At 31.6% G+C, this 6,207-nt stretch overlaps 1 non-coding gene across 1 annotated transcript; it reads right to left on the reverse strand.

The window, feature by feature from the left end:
- Nucleotides 1-5,592: 5,592 nt before the first annotated feature.
- LOC148763220 (small nucleolar RNA snoR8a) lies at nucleotides 5,593-5,685 on the reverse strand. The gene has a single exon (XR_016026092.1). It is a non-coding gene; the product is annotated as a small nucleolar RNA snoR8a (small nucleolar RNA).
- Between the last annotated feature and the right edge of the window lie 522 nt (nucleotides 5,686-6,207).

The following is a 6,207-nucleotide window of genomic DNA, read 5'->3' on the forward strand; positions in this document are numbered from 1 at the left end:
GTCTCACACATATTGTTCTCAATAACATCACACTTGGAGAAATTCGAGAAGAATGCTTGACACCAATGCATGGCATCCCAGTTCTCAATCAAGTGATTGTATGTAGCCTCATTCATAGCGCATAGAAGTTCCATTTGCTTCTTGAACTCTAGCTGGTTTTGGGATCTAGCACAGTGCCAAAATTGAAACTTTAAGTCTTCATCTCTGAACTTCTTCCCCAACATCATGTAAATGTGTTGTGCACACATTCGTTGTTCAACGAAGGGAAGAAGCTCACTGATAGCATTTAAAAGACCATACATAAAAAAAATATAGTAAATAATGAGAAGATATACATTAAAGATTAATTGTGGATAATCAGCATATTGTTATGAAAGTTCATGCTCAGATGGTAGCCTATGCATGAGTTTAGGAGCTGAAATTTGTGATCTTCATGGTGGAAAAGAATGTCGAGATAATTTACAGCATATGTTTATTTATTTCAATGTAAAAGCTAAACACTAAATTCTTACAAAAGATACACAACATATATACAGTACATAACATTTAATAGTTTTATTTACTATTTTATTAAAAAAGATATCTTTTGCATATCATTGATGATGGTCCATCCTATTTCATCTTCGATGCCTAGATTAGCATATAAGAGCTCCAAAAACCATTTCCAATTGTCTTTCTTCTCGACACCATTAACCACTGGCCATGCAAGAGGGAACATTTGGTTGTTCCCATCTTGACCCATAGTAACCAAAAGCTGTCCTTTCACTAACCCCTTCAAGAAACAACCATCCAATCCAAATATACGTTTGCAACCTTTTAAAAAATTATTCTTCAATGCCCCAAAGTAGATATACATTCAATGGAAAACTGTTACCTCATCTGGTGTAGACCTCTCCACCTCTATTTTAATTATTGACCCCTCATTTCTCTTTAAAACCTCATCAGCATACTGTCTTAATCTCCTGAACTTGTCTACATAATTATCTCGCACTTCCTTCATCACTGATAACTTGACTCTTCTAGCCTTTGTCAGACCAATTACCACACCTAGCTGTTTTCTCACCAACACTATGATTTGTCTTGCCCTTAGGAATGGCATCTTGATAATATCATCTTTCAACTTATTAGCCAAAACCATTACTGTCACTTTCTTGTTCTTAATTATAGGTTGACAATTGTGTGTTCCGAGATGGGTTTTCACTCTGAAGGAGTTATCATTCCCATCTTTGAAGCTAGTATCTCCCCCTCACATCCAATTCCAGCACATTTAGCTTTAACTCTAACCTTGTCATTTTTTTTTAAAAATGAAAGAAAACCGTTTAACCATACTATACTTAAACAAAACAATTTTCAAATGTGCTTGATCCTTGAAAGATTGACCCTTAAAGAAGTCTGATATCGACTGATCGGAAGTATCAAACAGTCCAGTTGACCTGACCCTTTGTGCCATATCAGCTTCAGACCTAGAGCTTGTAGAAATGTAACTCCTTGGGTCACTAGAGTCAGTATAATCACCATGATGTTCTGTTGTTAATGGTCCAACAGTCGGGCCTCCATCATCTCCAGTAGCTTCAGATAGGCCTTCAGCAGTTTAAATTAACCTTCAGCAATTTTAGATGGGCCGTCAGCAGCTTTAACTTAGCCTCCAGTAATTTTAAATGGGCCGTCAGTAGCTTTAAATGGGCCTCCAATAGCTTCAGATGAGCCACTAGTAGCTTTAAATTGGAGTTCAGTACCTTTTGATGGACTTGCAGTTGTTGATTCAGATGGCCCTTCCTTATCTAATTCTTCTGATGCAACAGCCAACAACTTTCATCTTCATTGCCAACTCATTAAATTCTCTAATTTTCTCCCTAGCCAATGCCAACTCATCATCCCCTTCATCACTTAACCATGTTGTATCAAAATAATCTTCATTTAAACCTTTTTCATCTCGATTTGCATTATTTGATGATAAAAACTCCATATCCTCATTGAGTGATTTAGGCATTAGAGTACCATGTTGAGTATACTCCCCATGCTCAACATAAACAGCAAAAAGACTTTTCTCCTTCAGCAATTTGCACAAACTATTCACACTCTGATAATCTAAAATTGCTCTCAAAGCATTCCCATATTTATAATATAAGCCTTTATTCAATCCTATATCATATTTAAAGCCTTTACCATCTCTAATAGAGTCCAATAACAGATGGTATCGATATCCGGTATATCAACCATCTTCCTTTTCTTGCTCTTATATGCAAACTTGGGTTCATGAGCTAAGATTCCTCCATGATGAAAACATAATTGAAAGCGATTGTTATCTGCATGATAAATTCAAAAGGCCTAATAAGTATACATTAAAACAAATACAAATTTAGTATCTGACCATGAGTTGAACATTAATATTGTATGTGCCAATTAAGGGTGAGGAGAATAGAATGCTGAGTAATAATGCAGAAAAAAGTTAATCAAAATAATAGACATAAGAATATACTACATCTCAACAATATATAGACTTAGGCATGGCCAATTAAAAGTTATAGGTAAACAGATCTAAACAAATACTGTATCCAATCAATTTTGTTCCAATCACATCCTCACATGTCAATTTCATTTACCAGTATGTTTGAAGGGTCATATTGTAATGTTCAATACACACTTTGAGATATTACTATCAACCATGTTTTCAAAATGGATAATTTATTACCAACAACATCATGCTCCTAATCATGTGCCTTAACCACCACAAGGTACCGACATAAAGTTATGTAATCTGCCAAAGTTGGAAACTGAATCAAATTGTTGCTAGTGCATTACTTTTTGCCTATAGTTTGTCTTATCTAACACATCAACCCCAATAACAAATTAAAAAAACAAAGCCAAATCAACATATATTAAAACACAGCATAATACTATAAACAAATACATTAGCAATAATAAAAAATGAAACAACAAAACCTTATATCAGTAAACCCGAAAACAGAACCTAATACTATTCATCATCAACATTATGAGTCCATACTGCGCTTTTCCAAACCAACAACCTTTTCTTTTTCCTTTCCCCTTCTTTTTCTCGATTTTCTTCCTTCTCCCGATCTCTCACCCATCAACTTTCTCGATTTTAAGTTTAGGTTTAGTTTTTACCCTAGGTTTCAAATCGGTTTAGTTTATTATGTAGGTTGCGTTTCACTCCCCTTTTTTTGTTCTCTCTTAATCTTAGGTGGTCGAAATTTCGAAGGTTAACGGCTCCGGTGTGGATATTGGTTGGTTTAGGGTTTAGCGACTGTTTAGATGTTGTACAATTTTCTACTCATGCAAGTGTACGTATCGTAAAGATAATACAGAGATGAGTAAAGTGTCGATCCCACGGAGAATTGAATTAATCTTTATTGCTAAATACTAAAATTAACATACCCTAATTTTATCTAAAAAATTAAAAGAAAGATTTGAAACTAATAAACTAATAACTAAAACCAAAATTAATCTAAAATTTATTAGCAAATTTACTTTATTAACTTCTAGTGATCACCAGACCTAAGATTATGATATCCCTCAAAACTTCATCTGATTATTGTCTCTTTCTCGTAACATAGTTTAATGGATTAAGTTGCTAACCTAGAGTCTTAAATCATTTATAAGTCTTTGTCGAGTTTTTTATAAAAATACCTCTCTCAATTAATTTACTATATGTCTATGTAAATTATATTGACAAAAGATTCATTAATTTTGTGCTAATCTTGGCTATGTATGGCTTATAGGTATATGTCTACCCTATATGCAAATCAAACCACCTAATTAACTAATTGCATTCGATTATACACTATTCTATTCAAGGTCCACCTAAATCTCCTTCATCAAGGTTTAACCTAGGTTTCCAATTTAATCTAACTAGTGGCCAATCAACTAGAAGCATTAAGAACATAACAAAATAAACAATTTAAATTCATCAAATATAAGTAAAAGAGAGATAAATAATTCAGACTATATATTGAGTTTAATCATAATCTTAGATTAATAATTTAGTTCCCCATCAAGTCACACATCATCATTGAATAAAGTTTAAGCATTCAAACCAAGAGAATAAAAGAATAACAAAAAGATAGAAAAAACCAAGGATTGTACTCTTGATCTCCAAATCTCCTTGAATCCTTCAAATTCTTTCAATGACTTTGAGACTTGACTCTCAACTTTCAATCTGGTGTTTCTCATTCTCTCTTAAGTCCTCCGAAAGGTTATTTTTATAAGCTTTGAAGTTATGCCAAGTTCATTGAAGAAAGAAGTTAATCCCAATCAGACTAGGTGAATTGCAGCCTTGCCCAATTAATTAACAGAAATTGTAATTGCTCTAGGACTACTACAGTGCTTCAACTTCGACAAGATTTTTGACCATTTTCTAGGCCGAACTGGGTGAAGTGCTAAACATGAAAGTTGTAGATTTTTCTCTTATCTTTCCAATGGTCAAGAATTGCTTCATTTGGAGCTATGTAGAGAAAGTTATGGTGAAAATACCAAAGCATATGCAGTGAAAGTCTGCATCTTGAAATTGCTCTCATTCTTTCATTAAAATTTTTCTTTCATCAAGTACCTAGAAAAGCACAAATAAATCAGTAACAACCTATCTTAACCACATTAGTACCAAATTAAGCATAGAATTAACTAAGATTGGATTGACTCACCTAAAATAACTAATTTAAAATAATTAAAAAAAACTCATTAATTTCTATGCATTACTACAAGAACTAAGCTAAATTACTATCAAAATTAAGCCCAAATAACTCTATATCATAGAGTTATCATTAGGGATAATTATCAGGGTTAAGGAGAAATGGAACCTATAAGTCAAATCTCAACCCCCACACTAACTGATCAAAATGATGACGTGGCATTTCTTTTATTAGCGTAGTATATTTTTTTATTCATTTTCATTCTCATACATCGCAATTTTTTTCACATTAGTCCCTGTACCGCTGCCATACCCAATCTGATTGTATGACGTGTCACTGCCACATTATATCATCAGGTGACATGGCACCACCACATCATCATATGCTACGATGTGGGATCGCTACATCATTCAGCTAGCTACACATGCGTTGCCACGTTAGCCAAGTTTGCCATGTCAGCACCATGTCAGCTGTTTAGGGGAGGGACTAAATTAGAGAAATTCCCAAAATCAAGAAATTAAACTGCTTGGATTCGGTTTTGAGTCGGAGGACTAAATTGAATGACATAGGTGAGTACATGGACTTCCCAGGATTTTTGACCGTTTAGTTATAACTTTCACAATTTATAAATACATATTAGTTTGAAATTATTCAACACTTACTAAATTTACCTTTTATTTAAATTTACTCAAAATTTCTTATAAAATGATTTTATTTAAATTCAAATACAACAATCAAATTTTACTAAATTTAAATTTAAATTATTCATTTCGAAACTCAAACAAATTATTAATAAAATAAGATGGAACCAATATTAACATTTATATTTAACTTTATCAATCGTGAATACAGTCTTTAATCTAGAAAATTTCAACTTAAAAAATATAACTTAAAATATTAAACAAAATAAAAATATAAAAAATAAATAAATAATTGAAAAGGTGGAACTCAGATTTTATGGTTATAATAACAAGTTTGTCATGTCTAAATTAAGTAAGTCAGAACGAGAAATTAATTTTATAATCATCAATAACTCCATATCTCTGTTTTTCAATTTTTTAAAAAGAAAACACTAAATCAACATATTTTGCTTATTTGACTTTAGCTTAAGTAAAAAACTAACTAAAATAACCAATTTCAAATTTGTGTACTATTATAAATAGAAGAAGAAAGCAATTATTTAGTCATTTTATATTATTTTATTTTAACGTAATACAAGTTATTCATCTAAATTTGACTTCAGATATGAAATTTTTACAAATTTATTTTTTATAGCAGGATAATTCAAACTTAATTTTTGTCAAAATGATATATTAATTTACATATTCTACAATCAAATATTGAAGTAAAACAATATTTATATATATTTTCAAAATCTTAAATCTTTTACACTTAAATATTGGGCTTATTAATAAGCATATCAATAATAATTTACTCGAACAGTATAGAGACTTCGCAAGTCTATTCACTGCTCAAAACTACGGACAAAATGAAATGAATAATCAAATAATATATTTACAAAATTAATAAAAAAATAACGACTCATCTACAAGAGAAA

Source organism: Theobroma cacao, chromosome 4 (genome assembly GCF_053813885.1).
Source record: "Theobroma cacao isolate CCN51 chromosome 4, ASM5381388v1, whole genome shotgun sequence".
Taxonomy (NCBI): Eukaryota; Viridiplantae; Streptophyta; class Magnoliopsida; order Malvales; family Malvaceae; genus Theobroma; species Theobroma cacao.